This window comes from Cydia strobilella, chromosome 1 (assembly GCF_947568885.1).
Source record: "Cydia strobilella chromosome 1, ilCydStro3.1, whole genome shotgun sequence".
In the NCBI taxonomy this organism is placed as follows: Eukaryota; Metazoa; Arthropoda; class Insecta; order Lepidoptera; family Tortricidae; genus Cydia; species Cydia strobilella.
The window spans coordinates 4,217,416-4,237,047 of record NC_086041.1 but is presented as its reverse complement, the minus strand read 5'-3'; the positions used below and the strand labels follow the sequence as shown (position 1 = coordinate 4,237,047).

Here is a 19,632-nt window from a genome sequence, read left to right as displayed (position 1 = left end):
TTAGGGTTCCGTACCCAAAGGGTAAAAACGGGACCCTATTACTAAGACTCCGCTGTCCGTCTGTCTGTCTGTCACCAGGCTGTATCTCATGAACCGTGATAGCTAGACAGTTGAAATTTTCACAGATGATGTATTTCTGTTGCCTCTATAACAACAAATACTAAAAAGTACGGAACCCTCGGTGCGCGAGTCCGACTCGCACTCGGCCGGTTTTTTTTAATGACATTTCGTATATGATACATAAATAATTTAAAAATCGAAATAAGTACGAAAATCGGTTATATTTAGTTTTGTTTCAGTTAAACGACAGTAGTTTTAATTTCTAATAACATTTCGTATAAGATGTGCAAGTAAGGAAATTATTCCTAAACATTTTTTGTTGTATTATTGGGCCAGCCTGTAAAACCGAATACGTACGATATTGACAAAACGCAACTTCCCTCCTTGACCAAACGCATGAAAACAGTACGTACTACGTATATACGTATATAAATTAAACGTGTGTGTGAAAATAAATAAGTTACCGAGATGTTGACGCCGCCGAGTGCTAATGTCAACAAAGAAACACAAACACAGAAAAAGCATTCTCTTGTATCCATAGAAGGACGTGGGACGTGAAAATTGGATACGAATTGCGAATCAAATATACGATTGTAAACAATAAACATTAGTTTTTTTTAATAACACTAGTGCTAACTAACTCTTATTTATCAGGAATAAAGTGTGTTTTCAAAGTATCCATTTTTAATTTTCATCATTATCTTACTAACGTTGTCTCGGCATTTTTCCACGGCAAAGAATAAAAAGTTGCATCTTTAAAATAAATCATTCATATAAATACTCCTAGTACATCTTGTTCCACACTAGCCAAAAGTTTGATTTTAATTTATTTAAACAAATTATAAAAAAACCTACAGTAATCAATTTCAGTAACCAAATCACTGCTGGAACGGACGAAATCAAACTTTTTGCATTCTGTATTCCATTAAAATCTAACTGGCCACTTACAATTTTTTGAATCCGTTACATATTCGATACTTGAAAATAGAACGTTCATTTCTAAACATAGGTTTGATGGTATGTTTTGCAAGGTCCTATCTTTATTACGTATTCTATTTGAATTGAAGCTTTATTTGTACGTCGGTAAGCTCGATTTTGAAACAACATCGTACAGATAGTTACGAGCAACGGTAGTTATTCCAGCCGGTCATGTAGCACGATATTTGATTACTGTCCTATTAAATTGTAAAGGATACTAAACCTTTGCGCCTGTATGTTACAAGAGTCCTTTTGGATTTACTCGGTTAGTTCAGTCGGCATCAAGTGAGTATTAATTGCTACCAATAATTAATGTTCATTCTCTCATCTCGCATTCCGAAACGAATTCCATGTGGATTTTAGAAATTAAGTACATTCAGAATCAGACCGATTTCGAAACAAATTAATGTTACCTATACTTTAAGCCATAGTTATCAGACTCATCAGGTTGATTCATAAAGTATGCATTTTCCTTTGATTATGCGCATATTGTAGCATAAAGAGCAAAGTTTCGTTATTCAAAGTTAATAGCAGCGCTTAAACTTACACACAATACCTATTTGCTAGCATAGTTTAGCTACTACATAAATAGGTATTTTCGTCCATATTCGGATAGGTAAATAACTGAAGCTACTTATAGACTAACTAGCTTTTGCCCGCGACTTCGTCTGCGCGGTTAGTGATTTGGGTAGCTTAATTTTTATCCAGTCTGCTTTTTATCGATTCCCCATATAAACTTCCACCCCCCCTTTTCACCACCTTAAAGGATGACTTCTGGGACAAAAACCCTATGTCCTTCCCTGGGACTCAAATTATCTCTAAACTATCAACTAAATCGGTTCAGCGGTTTAAGCGTGAAGAGATAACACAGACAGACAGACAAGACTTTCGCATTTATAATATTACCAGCGACCCGCCCCGGCTTCGCACGGGTAGTTCAGCTAATTTACACAAAACCTTTAAATATAAACCTTTCTCTTGAATCACTACCTATCAAAATCCGTTGCGTAGTTTTAAAGATCAAAGCATACAGACGGACGGACAGACAGCGGAAAGCTACTTTGTTTTATACTATGTAGTGATAGTATTTAACATCAAAAGCATAACAAAGTTTAGGAACTATCCTACGCAGAAATAAAACAATATTACTGTTACGAATAGGGGTGTCACAATTGTCACAAACATGCTTGTCGCGACGGGGCGTAGCCAACCCTACGGAACGGGGGACAGGTAATTCCCAATTCGCCCGAGTTTTTTGACCGAAATTCATTAAGCATTAGGCAGCAAATCAGGCTAATTGTCTTCACTGCAAGCGAGCGGATATAAGATCTGGTGCACGGGAGGAATAATGATGAGCTAGTTTGATGACTACTAAATGGGGCATTTTCTATGAAAAGGGACCTTATTGTCTATGGCGCTTACGCCGCACAGCGTCGCGCGGCATTGTATTTATTTCGGAGCATCGTTTATAATGGCGTAAGCGCCATCGACAATAAGGTCCCTTTTTATAGAAAATACTACAAATAGGTTATGCTATTCTTAATGATCGGTGTAGATTTAACCTACAGGGACATAGAGGCTTTAAGATCTAACTGAAATTATTATTGTTAGTACAAATAAAACTTAAATATATGGTTAGTATAAAAGTATGAATCATTTTATTTTATTTATTTATTTTATTTATTTATTGCAAAGGGAAACAAACTGCATATAATCACACATATAGTTTAACAAATTGAGTTAACACAACAGCCAGAACAGTTTCCACTTATAGGTAACACAATTATTGCTCTGAGAGAAACAACATGCAGTATATGCACATTAGTAAATTAACAAGGCAATTACAAACTAAAACTGAAACTAAGATTATACAATTTATTGACGAAATTTATGATCAAGTAAATTTTACAACATTTAAGAAAGAAAAAGTAGAAGAAATTTTAAACTGATTTACTACATTAACACGCATCATCTCCAAGAGCTGCTAGTGTAATAATAATAATTAGTTAACTAGTGTAAATAATAATTAACGATAATTACTTGGGCCTTGCCCTACTGCCGGCGGCACCCTAGGTTAGAGTTTTTATAATGTGTTTATATGTATTTTTTATTGTACTTTTCTTCTTTTTTTTTAAATGCATTTACAAAAAACTAAACTGAGAATTAAAGCAAATCCCATGCAGAGTTAGTTAATCTCGTTTTTAGGGTTCCGCGCCCAAAGAGTAAAAACGGGACCTTATCACTAAGACTGCACTGTCCGTCTGTCTGTCACTAGGCTGTATCTCATGAACCGTGATAGCTAGACAGCTAAAATTTTCACAGATGATGTATTTCTGTTGCCGCTATAACAACATATACTAAAAACAGAATAAAATTAATGATTATTTAAGTGGGGCTCTCACACAACAAACGTGATTTAGATTTTTGCCGTTTTTTGCGTAATGGTACGGAACCCTTCGTGCGCGAGTCCGACTCCCGAAGTCCGAAAAAACATAATTTTAGTAGTTGCTGAACAACAATAGCTCGCTTCAGGACTGACCCTTATTTCACTTTCATACCGTCATAGTTGCCGAACACATGTCGCGTGAGCGTTCGGAAAAAACAGAACAACTTAACAAATGAATACACATTTAGCGACACGTGTTTCGTATTGTGTGAAATATGTCCTTGTGATACGGGAAAGTATTATAGAGATATGTTAAGGGTTATATGTATAGTCAAACTATAGTGTTGTGCATAGAATAGCCAAGCCCTGACACGCTATACATCAAAAATCACTTGCGTTTCTATGTGTGGACGGCACGTCTGCACACGTGTCATGCGTCATAGTGTAAGTTGCTTAAAAATAGTACTGAGAGTACGCCAGAAGTCCGCCAGATTTCTGTCGCGGGGCGAGGTAATTCGAATCGGGGCGGGGCGGTGCGTGGCCGTTCTGTATGATAATACTATTACTTATTCTGTGAACAGCATGATGACGTAAGCTTGTGTCAGTCTCGGAAGAGAGTACCAGGCGGAGTATATTATTATACCATGAGCCAAGCCCTGGTAGCCTTCGGGGGGCATGGTGGAAGAATGAATGCGCGAGCACATGATGCCCCCATACAACGTCTGAGAGAGTGACGCCGCAGGGGATGTTAGTGGGTATTCTCCTCCCCATCCTCTGGTTAGAGGATGTACTGGAGGAGCGAGCCCCGCACATACCAGCCCCCCAATTGGCTTCCCCGGCCCGGGGTTGGGATGCGTAAATGCATTTACCCCTGCCTCAAAAAAAAGCCCTGGTAGCCTAGCGGTATGAGCGTGCGACTTGCAATCCGGAGATCGCGGGTTCAAACCACGCCTCGTACCAATGAGTTTTTCGGAACTTATGTATGAAATATCATTTGATATTTACCAGTCGCTTTTCGGTGAAGGAAAACATCGTGAAGAAACCGAACTATATAATCCCATCCCAATAAAAGTTTAAGTAAAAACTAGTGCCCAAGCCAATTCCTGGGATTAGTTGCCATCTATGATTCCACAGTGCTTACGTCGGATTTGACAACGTATTCCATTCTATTACTAATCCGGTTCCTTAATTTGACATTGTAGGTACATACCTGAAACAAACAAAAAATAAGAATTAGCATTAAATATTCAATTGCTTTTACATGTGCAATGTGCATCCAAGCGTAAAAACGCTTTCGGCGTCACGATTTAATATATAGGTCATATTTTTAAATTTCGAATTACGGGCACGTCTCAATTTATAACAACACGCCTGAAGCGACGAAGTATAATGAGACCGGACTGTGACGTGAATTTCCGTCAGTTATCGCTATTAAGTAATTTAGCGGGGAACCCTCTGTGACTTGGCCTTCAAAACGTAATTATAGTATAATATTACGAGCTCTGGCCGTCTTTAGATAAGGGGGCGTCCACTAATTACGTGAGCGGTTTTTGGGGATTTTTTGCAGTTATAAATACCAGTCATTATAATATTATTCTATTCCTGAAACACTAAGCTTTCCACAACTTTAAAAAAATATCTGCGATTAGAATCCATAAGCCTAAAAGGTTTGTTTTTAAGTATACCATTTTATTCATAACACATAATATAAAATTGCTAAGAATTGAGAATTACTTTCCATAATTAACTATCATTGAATAGGTAAATACATATCTAATAAAATAACCAAACTTACATAAACCGTTACCGTTACCATATACCGTTTTTCACAAGCTTAGTTAAAACAGAAGTACATAGAATGCCAAAGGTGTATTAACTAAATAACTTAAAAAAAGTAGGTAGTAACATAAAAGGTTCAAAGTGTATTAAATTACTTGCAAAGCATAACGACGCCATTTGTTGCTTTTACGAAAGCATAATTACAAGAAAAACGTAGCGCGAACACTTGGCTTTCAAGTCACGGAGCCGGTGTATCCAGCCAGAATCATTTACTACCCCCCATGTTCTAATGTCTACACAAGCCTTCGCCTCACCTGACCGGTATATGAAAACGTCCAGATCCTTCTTGATTGACCCCTTTGAGTTTTTTACTCTTAGCCCAGGCTCAGGGACTCAAGGGGGCATCTGACTTGTTTAGCAATAATTAGTTTAGTTAGCTTTAAGTAGACCTAAGTTTAGATTGTAAAGCTGTGCGCCTCTCGCGCATTAGACGCTAAACTCGCTAAAGTCCAAAAGCGAGCAAAGGGACCTCGCTGCCCGGCTCATTAAAAATCCGTCAAAAAAACAGTATATGCCTGCTCTTATCGTGGTAAGAAGAATTTAAACACTGATTTAAACTTTCACGATTTTTACTCATTATTATTTAGAACGTCGGAGGTAAATTTAAAACTTATTTTACGCGATTAAGTCCCGTCGTTGTAAATAATAAGAAGAATTTAAAGTTGGTCCAACTGCAATTTTTTTACAAAAGTGTGGCAATGTCACTGAAAATATGACGTGAGTAGGAACTCTCCCTCACTTTGTTCTTTTCAAGTTGGTGCGAAGTTAGCTAAGACCAGACGGACTGCTGTCCTGCGTTACAATAGTCACACGAAGACTCTACTGTCTTTACAGTCTGGGTAAAAATTATTTAATGCCCCATGTTCTGATGTCATACACAAACCTTCGCTGCACCTGACCAGTATACTCCTGTCTCGTATCGTGGTGAAATGCCTTTCCGCAGGCGAAGATGAGAGGAGAGGTGCAAGAATCGACTAGTAGCATGGTTATTAGATGTAATCCAAATATCTTATGCGCAAAGATTAGTCAGAACACTTTGAATTCGATGTATGTATGCATTGTTAGCGAGGTTCTGAACGCGCCCCAACTGACAGCGCAACTGTCATCAGGGCAAGCTATCAAGATGGCTTCCCGCTTTATCCACGGAAGCGTCGGTCTGAAGCATTGTAGTGTATCCAGTTCAAAATAAATAGTTTACTCAAGATCTAGTGCGTTTTACTGTTATTAGTATGTAATTATAGTGTCGTCGGAATTATATGATGGCCTGTTTCATTTCAATTTTTTTTTTAGATATGTTTATAGTCATTGTAAAGATAAGCTTCTAAATATTCGATGAACTTTTCCTTCTTTTCAACCTCATTTACAAAAAAGCTAGATGCGCCTAAATCATAATTGGCCGATCGGATCCCCCGGGTTTTCATATCAATTTCCGATCCGTGCTATGTATATTCAAGTAGCAGTCTTAGGACTTAATGGTCCCATTTATGGCAATGGGGTAAAATACCCACGTAAAGTAAGACGAACGATGGGACTTGCAATGGCGGAGCCGCGTGATCCGAATTGATTGGTACATTATGTTTCATGGCTTCCATCAAATTAAACGGTATTTAAATACAGTATTGAATTAAATGTTGGCTTTCATTGTTGCTGGCGTTTAAGGTATGCCGGTCATATTCCGGTATTGTTTTAAAATTTGAATGTTTGGAATCACTTTTCAAATGGAATTCGTTTCGTTTGCGAGTCGGATTTGACTTGAATTTCTTTTGAAATGACTGGTATTTATTTTAATACATACCATAAATATGTTATATATATGATAATAGGATAGATGACAAGTTTTAGTAATGGTATCAGTCGATTTATTATTTGTTTTGAGGATCAAATCGTCGCTATACTTACTCAACCTCAAATCTGCAACAATCATTTGATGGAAATGTCGCTTTTTTTTCACTCGGAATACGGGCGGGGCGGGATTGCAGATACGAGGTTGAGTAAGTATAGCGGCGAAATGTGAATATCATGACATGATCATGACTATATGGGACCCATTGCATTAAAGCAATACAAAAGTCACAAATGATAATCAGTCTCAGACTATTCACGAAACACTTCTAACAAAAGGGCAAGCAATCATGACGTCACTATTGTTGAGAAGTCGTCTTGATGTATGGAAAACAAGGAAATTGCGATTCTGTCGGTGAAATATTGTGTTTATATTTATGTAGCTAATATACAATCTTTTTTTATGTAATTAATCGAATGGTTCCATTGTTTTTTTCCTTATTGGAAGTTAAAAAAAATCTTAAAATTTGAAATCGAACCCTTTATTCATAAAACTTTACGGGCCTGATTTAGTAAAATTATGTTTTATCCCTTGCTTACAAATACATAACTTAAAATGACAAACGGTTCATAGCTAATTCTGATGGCTTGTACTTTTATGAATAATACCATAAGTATTTAACTAGATTTTGCTATAAATTTTAACATGTGTCATTATCCCTATTACACACTACCTTTTAATATAATGTTATCGTAACAAGAACGTATGTTACAGTTTCTTTTATACAATATCAATAAAATGTCCAAGGTCTATTCAGGTCTATGTCAAGGACTTTGCTATGTTTGAGGACTTTTCCTTTGTCTCTGTGGAAGCTTTTGTCCATACAGCAATGGACTATTGGATTATGTAATGATACCGCGATATAAATCTATAAAATAATTGTTATTGGCTCAAAGTAAACAATGTAAAGTGGTTCTGTGCAGTCACCATGGTTCCATTTTTATCGCTGTTCACTATGCCTGTCACTTGTTAGAACGTGACAGGCATGGTGACAAGTGATAAAAGTGCTACAGCCGCCTCCCCTCTTTCCCGCCGCTTGGCTCTATCCAAAGCACATTCCCGCCTTTCCACACGGAATGTATCGAGGTCGTCCCGCCATCTCCGTTTGGGTCTGCCTCTGCCCCGAGATCCATCCTGTGGGATCCAGTCCGTGGCTAATTTGGCCCTGCGTTCTGGGTTCATTCGGCAGATGTGCCCTGCCCAGATGTTCCCCTCGTGAAATCTTAAATAATGTAATAAACATAAAATAAGTTTTTGGCAAAAAATTCATTTTTGGTACAAGCTTTTATCGCTGGCTGTACTTTTTTTCCACTGGCAACTAATACTCATCGAGACAATTCTAAAAACCCCAAACACAATTAGGTTGCGTTGTTTTATCACAGAGTTCCTATGACCACCTCCTGTCTTCATCATCAGATCAGCTCGATGGTACCATAATATTGCATTGTCACCCGACTTACATGCGTATGCAAATTTTCAGCTTCATCGGAAAACGGGAAGATGATTAAATTAGATACCTTAGATTCCATTACATATATAGAATAAAAGCGTGTTAAAAATATTTATTTGGACGAGTCATATCACAGCGAAGCTAGCGCTTAATTCATTTGTGCCGATTTCGGCCATTATGAACAATTTACAAAAAACAAAACGACAGAAAAATTCTATCTTACTACCAAACCCGCTTGCAAAATTTCACTATAATCGGTTGAGAAATGCGACCTGCAGAGGAGGACATCCGGATTCCGGACATATGAAAGCATTTTTGCCCAAGCTGAAATGGAGACCTTCGCTAACGTTCGATCAATAAACTCCCTAAAACCAGCCGTCTTAAAAACGTTAAGTGAGGTTTAGACTAGTAAGAACTTGCATGCAATTTTAATTACATTGCGGTATCTGATAAACAATTTTAATGCAGTTTACCTTAGTAGTCAGCAATGTAACGTAAATTGCATGCAAGTTCTTGCTAGTCTAAACCTCGCTTTACAATAAAGTCTCCACAATCTATTCAAAATTGTCGCTAGCTGACTGTCATCGTCTGTCCGATTCCGGACATATGAAAGCATTTTTGCCCAAGCTGAAATGGAGACCTTCGCTAACGTTCGATCAATAAACTCCCTAAAACCAGCCGTCTTAAAAACGTTAAGTGAGGTTTAGACTAGTAAGAACTTGCATGCAATTTTAATTACATTGCGGTATCTGATAAACAATTTTAATGCAGTTTACCTTAGTAGTCAGCAATGTAACGTAAATTGCATGCAAGTTCTTGCTAGTCTAAACCTCGCTTTACAATAAAGTCTCCACAATCTATTCAAAATTGTCGCTAGCTGACTGTCATCGTCTGTCAAATCAGAACCGCTTGTCCAACTGACAAAAACCTATTTTAGGCAAATTCGACATCAGAATTCTTGCGGCGCCGTGATTGGGTATTGTGGTGTCAACAATAAGTGATGATTGGACTTCTGACGTGATTCATATAGTCATCGATTCAGCGATCATTGCAAAGCGAACAAAGGAGTTGGATGACTAAAGATACTGATTATGGCTGGTCATCGGTCGTATAAAATCACAGATTTAGAATGAGGCTAACGGCCCGGCCACGACATCGCGTGGCGGCGGCAGCTGCGAGCGGCGGCCATAGGTGGGAACGAAAGGTCCGATCGCTGTGTCTCACTCCAACCTATGGCCGCCGCTCGCCGCTGCCGCCGCCGCGCGATTTCGTGGCCGGGCCGTAAGGCTTGTGGACAACGGATGCGTGTTCTACGCACACGCACCATGCACGTGCTTGTATGCGTTGTATAATACCAGCCGGGCTAGCACATGATTGGCGCGAGAGTATCTCGCCGCGACATAGACTACCCGTCCCCCTTTAATTCATACAGTTAGTAAAAGATGGGTAGTCTATCTCGCGGCGAGATACTGTCGCGTCAATCATGTGCTCGGCCTACAGGGGATATAATAGGATAGAGCGGTACTGTCATAGAAAATTATGTATCCACAGTAAATTCACTGCCATCTATCGACACACGATTGAAACTAAAAATAAAAATAAAACACTTTGTACACTTAATTAATGTCATTACCGGGTCTAACGCGACGAAAAAAAGAAAAAAGGTAAAATAATGAAATTTAATCGCGTTAGACCCGGTAATGACATTAATTAAAAATAAAAATATCAAAAAATTTAGTTATATGTGGATAAATGATTTTTTTAAATTTCATTAATTGTTTTTATATGATTTTGACCCATGTTCTTTACTGATATGCGTTAACATTGTTAAATAACAAACGAAACCTTCAACGCCATCTATTCGAAAGTAGGCCAAAGGTCGTGGCGCCATCTGATCAAGAATAAAATTTTCTTTATTTTCGAGGCACGTTTTTTCCTTAGACTGTATCCCAGGGCGCGGAACCTGTTTTTTTAACCCGAAATAACCCAATTTTTTATAATTATTTTAAACGTCGGGATGTATTATAAATTGAATATACGCGATATAATCCGTTTTCATAGTTTTATTTCGTATTTTATTGTATAATCTGTGGTTTTATTTCGTAAATGATAATTTAAGTGAGTCGTAGAAAGGAACTTGGGATCTTTCGGCCGAGTGGAACACAATAGAGTTTCGTGTAAGTCGATCGTCATGAAAGCGTTTCCCACTCGACGGCGATGTTCCAAAAGCTTACCGAATGAAACGGTAACAGTGACCTTGAATTGCGTAAAAACTACAGTAACGTATAGAAGCTAAGCACTTTCGTCACAGAATAAGTAATAGTATTATCAAACAGAACGGCCACGCACCGCCACGCCCCGACTCGAATTACCTCGCCCCGCTACAGCAGATTGACGGCCATTTGCCGGCTGCTCAGTACTATTTTTAAGCAACTTACTCACACTATGACGCATGACGCGTGTACAGACGTGCCGTTCACACATAGAAACGCAAGTGATTTTTGATAGCGTGTCCGCCCTGTGCTTTCGTACTAATTTCGTACAGCGCCATTGCTCCACCGCTCGCACTGTGGCATTGACCGCCGATGTGATCGGGACTTATGGCTCCTCTACACGATGGCCCAGCGTAGACCAGTCCAAGGGACGCATTTGCCTTAGAGGGAGCAAGTGATATAGCTATCTCATACCACCGCAATTCCTTGGACTGGCCTACGCTAGGCCATCGTGGTGAGGAGACATTACAGCAATTAATTTTATGCGCATGCCACAGAGATAGTAAATGGCGGGTCAATGTACAATCGGGGACATTAGCGGTGAACCACCTTAAGGGCAAAAATCGTTTAAACGTCTTGCAGGCGGTCAGGCGATAGCATAAAAGTGACTGATAGCATGGCATTTAAAAATGTAGGTGTTGAAAAAAAAGGTTAGCTCAGGTAAAGTTTATTGGCGTTCATTGTATTTGTGACGGTCGGCATTTGCAAACTGAGATAAGTAATCCAAAATGCATCCTCATTGGTTATCTTCATGGGGAGGCGCCCGACACTTCGTTTCGGTGATCAAGTAATACTTTCTATAGAAAACGAAGTGTCGGATGCCTTGGCGGACCCGGATCGTACAGTCGCCATCAGATATATCGGAGCGGCCAAGGTGCTCACATATATCTGAACACGCCTCTATTGTCAAGGCGCTAGGTGCGTTTTTAGATATTTTTGAGCACCTCGGCCGCTCCGATATATCTGGCGACTGTACTAGCGTGGGCCATCCTTCTATAATATTGTCTTCCCGTGCAATGTGACTGTACGCAGCGTACAGCGTCTACCAGAGACCAAGACCTATTGGTTTTTTTGAGCCTTCGCCTCGCTTTTCCTAAGCCTTTAACTTCGTATCGAAATAACACCCGTCCAGATATTAAGGCCGCATTGTAGCGCAAAAGCAATCGGAAGTGATCGGAGCCGGGCCGGAAACTAACACGTCGGCGGCCGTCCGGCGAGTTTAGCGCCACCTAGCGGGAGTTTACCATCGTTATATCGATGGCTGAACGTAAATTTGAGAGCAATAAAAATTGAAGACGTATAAAAAATATAGACAAAGAGAACGGTTTTCCTCTCAGAAAAAGGAAAACTATAGAATCGTGAAGTAGGCGTGGCGCGTGTGGGTATAGTTTATGGTGACACGCTTAACCGATCATAAATAGTAGTATGTTTGCCTTGAGCTCTTAAGCGATACCAACGTGCGGAGCCGCATTAGTGAGATAACAATCGTCATAACGATGGAAGGTAGAACGTACACTCGGGAGTAATGAAAATGGGCGACGTAACATAGAGTAATTTTCTAATTTTCATTGTTGATGTTTAATATAAATAACATGTTCTCTTTCTCTACACCTGTAAAAATAAGTGTACCTTCCTCGTTCGTCATTTAATTAGTGAAAAAGCTTGGCAGTAGCTAGGGCCACAGAATAAGTAATAGTATTATCATAACAGAACATATATTACAGAACGGCCACGCACCGCCTCGCCCCGACTCGAATTACCTCGTCCCGCGACAGCAGATTGACGGCCGTTTGCCGGCCGCTCAGTACTATTTTTAAGCAACTTACTCACACTGACGCATGACGCGTGTACAGACGTGCCGTTCCCACATAGAAACGCAAGTGATTTTTGATGTATAGGGTGTCCGCTCTGTGCCAGGGCGTATATCTCTACATTCTCTACTAGTGTGCGACCGAAGTTACAGTTTTGGCAGGTTTCGGCATAAAAATCATGTTTCAACCGAAACTACCGAACCTTTTAGCAGCGCCGATTGTATTTTCAGCAAAATCATGTTGCGACCGCATCCGGTTTCTCACTAATCTCTACTTGAGGAAGCTACGTATATCGAAATTGTACCTAATAAAATAATGATGATAAAAGAAACTTCGGACTCGATAATAGCACGCTGTAATATATGATGGTGTTACTTTGAGTTGGTGTAAAATCCCACACAATACACAATGTAAAACTTCTCCAAATGGAGATAAATAGGTATCGATCGATGAAAAAAATGCATTAACAACTTTCAATCAATACATCATTAATAACTGTACCTATATCGAAATAACGAGCGTTAACACTTCGACGAGCTTAGTTCCAAAATCAATTAAAATTTGTCACTGTCCAGAACTGCTGTTGTATTTTTAAACCATACTGCAAATCTCCGTATGTAACATCTCCTTTAACTCTGCTTTTAGAATGTAAGCTTTAATGATCCGTAATTAAAGTTGGAAATTGGAGGATACGTGAAGTGAGATACGAGTTTGCAAATGTCACTAGTATCGGTTGAATCGGTTCGCAATACACAAGGGGCTAATACGGTAGCTTAATACAGATCTATTGTGCTATCTGCAGCTTAATTAAGAATGCTTGTGGAAAATAGCTTTTGTAACGACTTCTGTTTTTTCCGCTGCGGAAATGGAAATTAAGACTAGGATCGAGATTTGGCTTTATACTTATAGACACGACAAATTGGGATGAAACTTGCTTATGAAATCTACAGGCGGAAAAAACCTTTCTGCAGGGGGTCTAGCCAAGATAACAATAGTAGCCAGCTGCAGGGAAAAGGTACCCCACGTCCATACTAATTTACAGAACTTTGTATGCAGGGGCGGCCTTTTCTCTGCAGTCTGCATCGACAAACGCCAAACGAAAAGAAACAATGTATCGGGATGATAGATGCTAAGAAAATCGATTGGCGTATTCTGTCACCGATTGTCATTTCAGCTAGGCCCCCAGTTTCGTTTAAGAGTAAAGATTGAAATTATTTTATGCGAATAAATGGTATTTTTTTTTTACTAGCCCATTATGGTGTCCCACTGCTGGGCAAAGGCCTCTCCCCTTGTCTTCCACGACTCCCGATATAGTGCCTCCTCCGGCCAGTTGTTGAGAAAGGTGTCTAGGTCGTCCCGCCATCTCCGTCTGGGCCTGCCGGGTCCGCGCCCCTCTTCTGGCATCCATTTGGTGGCTATGCTAGCCCATCTGTCTGGATGCATGCGGCAGACGTGACCGGCCCAGTCCCATTTGAGCCTAGCAGTCTATATCAAACAGGTATGCAATAATACTAATCGAAATGTGTAAATATTGTTTAAATTGAGATTACATTTTCCTCTCTCCACGGCACCTTTTCTCTAATGCTGTAATTTTTCCTAAAGGTTAAAGTTAAAACTTATACCGTAAAATGGGGTGAGTAGGAGGTAAACTGACATTCAAACCTCGATAACATTTTATTTTTACATATGCAAACTGAATGGTGTACAAAATAAGTGTTCCGGACGTTTGTATTTTAGTTTTTATTTTATTTTGGGTAAAATCATAACTTTGACGATAAACAGGAAATCCATCCTCGCCCCCTAGTCCCTCGTAATTGGGGTAGTTTGTACTTTTGTAGTTGATTATGATCAATCAAATTATTACTTATAAAAACAGGTTCAAAATTTATTATATTTTCGAATAGTATCTACATAATTTTTTTCTCGATTTGGTTTGTATTTCTTCTGTAATGATCGAATAACTAATTAATTATTTATGTATACAAATTGTAGGTATACAGTAAATTACAGAAGATATATCGGTTTTCAGACAAAGGTGATTTTGGAAGATTGTTGGATCGTTTTTTTTTTATTATGAGTATTACTATAGCTCCATTTTAAATTGGGATACATTATTTTTCTAGCAGTAGCCTTAAAATTTAATCTCACCTCCCTTTCATCCCTTCTCTCCCCATCTCTCACCGCGAACCCTACTCACCCCATTTTACGGTATATAAGTATATTGTATTGCGTATGATCCTTAAAAGGATTATGTCGTCCCACATACATGTCAGGTATTTTTATGATATAATTTATGAAACAGTATTAATATTCGTGACGTTTTCAACCAAAAGGTACCACATTGTCGCTTGTCGATAAGGTTGATTTCGAATTGAAGCTATATGGAAATAGCGCCGTATTGACAACCAACAATAAGTACCCTTTTGGTTGAAAATGGCACATTTATGTACAGATCAGACTATAAGGTTTTTCATACATATATCCAAGTGGTACGCGTACTGGGATCTGCATGAAAAACACGTTACAAATAATGAAAATAAGATTGTCAACTGTAATAGATGCAATACACGATAAAGAAAAACCGGACAAGTGCGAGTCAGACTCGCCCACCGAGGGTTCCGTACTTTTTAGTATTTGTTGTTATAGCGGCAACAGAAATACATCATCTGTGAAAATTTCAACTGTCTATCACGGTTCATGAGACACCTGATGACAGACAGACGGACAGCGGAGTCTTAGTAATAGGGTCCCGTTTTTACCCTTTGGGACGGAACTCTAAAAAGTGACCAAGGCCTCTTCAGGCCCTGGGCACAAGAGGTGTGCCTAGGGCTGGCATCCAACAAGCGACTATATCGTCAAACAGGTTATAATTTATATAGTAGTGACTATTTAAAAAAAAAAACAAATCAAAATATTTAACAACAATTTTATTTTTTCCCTAGTTACATAAGTGTTTAATTCAGCTAAGATTAATTATTCTTTTCTACCAAAGAAGATTTAAATCAGACGATCGCGTAAACAAGATGAATTAGCTATTCTAACCTGTAGCCAAAGGCTGATACAGATCCATAATGAGCTGCCCACGTGTTAACTAATTCACACCGATCCTAGATCATAGGCAGTTCAATCAAACTGAGGGCTGTAAAGCTGTCCCTTACATTACTTCACGAGATATATTCCAGCAATACTATCGGAGGGGTGTCAACTCCGTTTATTACCCCCAGTGGTACCCGCGACCCATATATATTTACAACATCCTATAGAAACCAATCGCTTAAACTATATTGAACCTTAGCTACGACTAAATACAGCTTTCTTTTTGAAAGCGTAGTTTTATAGATACGAGGTGTGGATGTTAGCAGTGGATATACGGGCTTGTACCTTAATACAGATCTATTGTATCCGGATTAATTACAATTCCGCCATTATTGTAGATGTCGCAACGGTATTCCTTGGAACAGGTTAATTGTTGATGTGTACGGATAATTGCTTATTGCGTGAGGCATTCTGCCCGAAGTAGGTTTAACATTTGAAGTGTTCAAAAGCAAAATGTCGCAAGTATTTGAACGTGGGGTACCCTTGGACGAAAACACAACCGGTCTTCTTGACCTTTTTTCGGCAGTGGACGTCAATTGTCAACCAGATGATGAAGACGATGAAAAATCATTATCTAATTTTGAATAAAAGCAAATCTATGTTCATATGGTAATAACTTCCCGCCATGCAAACATCACAGCACAACAAGTCACAAACGACGTTAACGTTGAAATATAAGTCTAACAAATAGTGTACGTGGGACGCATGCAGCGTTCAGAAATCTTTGCTCCCAACTTTAACAGTTGTGTTCCGCAGAATGCAATAAAACTTACAACCTAAACTAGTAACAAGGATCCCCGAGATGTGACAATATGCTGAACTTTTTCGCAAACTTCCGCCACAATATATGGACCATTTTTAAGTTTCAATCTCCTTCAAGTTTGTCCGTGACTTTGTTTAGTTGTATATTGAAGAATAATGATGCTGTTGTCGTAGTTATTTCAGTTTAATGGTAGCATAAAGGAACAGAAATGGCTGTATAAAGAAATTACAAGTTGCATCAAATACTACTCGTAATGTTGACAATTTTTTGTGTAAAGCCGATAGTACTATTAGTTATTCTGTGGTAAAGCAGTGGTGATATCAACTGGGTCATAAACGTTCGGGAATATCGGCGTCTTTTCTGTATCTGTAAATATTACAATATTTTACGATTTAGATACATTTTTCCAAGACTTCATCTTTTAACTTGTAAGAAAGAAGTAGGTCTTATTATTTTTTTCATTTAAAAGGCACACAACAGAAAACATTCAATATTATTACAAAAAATAGTGCAGTGGTAGGTTTTCTGTAAGAATGCCATCCAAAGCAGCACAGCAAGAAAAAATAACAACGAGCAAAAACTATCCTAAAATTATAAAAATATCCTAAAACTACACTAAATTTCAAATAACAAAATTTCATAAATAATTATGACGTGTCAAATTGCTTAATATTATTGGGACTTGCATGCCTATAAGGACAAAGTAAGAAGATTAGGCTTCGAACTCCATTTATTTTATGATATCCACAGAAAAGACGACGAGATAAGGTTACTCATGTTCATACAGCGTTTGACCCAACTGACAATGAAATAGCTTTTTGTTAGAAATACCCAAACTTTATTTGAATTCAAGAAAATTTGTCCCAGTGTTTGTAAAAGCACTTTTTTGCTTATAAAAGCATCATTTAATTTTGAGCCAGTAACAGCGGAAGTTCCATCTTCTGAAACAACATCGTCCCATCCTTTTAAATTAAGCAATAAAGGTAAACTCTTCAGGTAGTTTACTTTATCGAATTGGATATAATATCCTTGTTTCCCCTCTAGACTTTTTCTCTTAACGATCCCAAGGCAGTAAAATGGAATAGCCTATTCGGAGAATGGGAAACATTACAATTTGAAGCGATTTTTATACACGATTACAATCTTTGCTGAAGCAGCTGTACTAGAAATAATGAACTTAGATGCTCATTATTGTTAGGAAGCTTAGTTCTAATATGCTGAGTGCCTGCATTGGGTACTAAGACTTAATATTAAGCGTTTAGAAGAACACGGTAATAGCTTTTTGGAAAGCAAAGTTTCATTACCCGAGCGGCTTGCTTGGAAACTGCTGCGATCTGAATATTATCTATAAGGTATGCCCACCCTAATGCACTTTTATGTTTGATTTTCACAAATGTATACCTCAAACCGACGTCATCGTCAATATACGAGATGCGCCCCTAGATGTAAGACGAATTGAAGACATGAAGGAGCATTGAAGTGAACATAAGCGATTCCAACAAACGACTGTGCATACTTTAGAGATAGGATTTGAAGAAAACATCGTGTGTTCGTACGGGGTGAAAACACGCGCGTCGAATAATTCATTTCTCACATTGTAAGGTGCGGTATCGATAAATCACCCACGAAGTAAACGCATAAAAACGTTACTCGTTTAGCGTTATAAGCGACGTAAACTTCCAGCAGTACATAGCATTTCCATTAGGTGCCTACTTAACTTGACAGAGGCTGCTAAGATATAGGCGTGATCGAATTACGCGCCGTCGCGTCGATGCTTTACCTTGGAGGAACATTTTGCGCTGTTAGTGTTAGAAAAAAATGTATAAAAAACGGTACAACAAATTTAAGTCCAATTTTGAACACTACCTTTTTAGAGAAGAAGGTACTTAACCACATCACTACATAGTATAAAACAAAGTCGCTTTCCGCTGTCTGTCCGTTCGTCTGTCCCTATGTATGCTTAGATCTTTAACACTACGAAATGGATTTTAATGCGGTTTTTTTTAATAGACAGAATGATTAAAGAGGAAGGTTTATATGTATAATCTGTAAGGGTTTTGTGTAAATTTGTTGAACTACCCGTGCGAAGCCGGGGCTGGTCGCTAGTATGATGTAAAAATGTGTTCTCATTTTTGCAATGCAGTCAAAAAGGTTTCAGTGTTCTGCCTTGAAATAAATTATGTTACAACAAAGAATAGGCTGACGAACTTTTTTAATATTCAAACATAGAATGCTAGGTAGACATCGTAACAAAATTCGTAATATTTAGTATCACATCACTTTTTAAATGTGGCAGAAAAATCACAATAGCCTCGTGATTCGTCAAACTGTTCAAACTCAGCTTGAATTGAAACTAGCCTTCAGCAAGGCTCAGGCCTAAAAGCCGAAGCAAGTTTTGCGTGGAACAATGCGTGACACGGGTCAGGCTCAGGTCGTTTCGGAACGGTCGGCCGCAAATGCGGCAGCGGGCGTTTGGGCGATACAAACAACGTCGGCTTCCACTTTAGCTCCCTGAATACTCTTTGTGCAGTGTAGAATATAGTGTTGTTTGAGTTTGTGGATATTTTATTGCACCGCTAATCGGCAGTCTTGCGTTTTGTGTATGTTTAAACGCATTAAGTATGTTTAAGCCGTTAGCGTTGTTCATCTAAAACTCTCAAATCTGAGAAGGGGCTCAGCTCCACTTTTCTATTAAATGTCAATGTATATACTAAGTGACGGCGCATGCACAGTAAGGCAATCAGAAAAGTTCTAACGTAACTCAGTGTTCTGGTTTGCAAGAAATTAAGAATATTAAGACAAACCTTATGGAATGCGAGGCTAAGATCGTAGAAAAAATTCGAGTTTACATAATTTTTCAAATGTGGCACAAATGTCGTCAAGAAGATGACTGACTAGGCCCGCTTTGATGATCTAATTTCGATGCACCTTAGGCCTACTGTCCACTGAGGCGTAGCTGCATAGACGCGTACTCGTCATTGTACGCTTGGTGTACGCTTGCTTGCAGCCTACATACAAAACCGCACAACTCTGTCGACGGAGCGGCAACGTCACGTCAGCGACGCTTCATGCAAGCTTCACGCCGCTGGGCGTACTGCATGTCATACGCCGGGCTACATCGCAAGGAATAGCA

General features: G+C 38.9%; 1 protein-coding gene across 1 annotated transcript in view; it reads right to left on the bottom strand.

Moving 5' to 3' along the window:
* Positions 1–19,632, bottom strand: part of LOC134753970 (DE-cadherin) — a 372,368-nt gene that overhangs the window by 332,624 nt on the left and 20,112 nt on the right. The window lies entirely within an intron of this gene.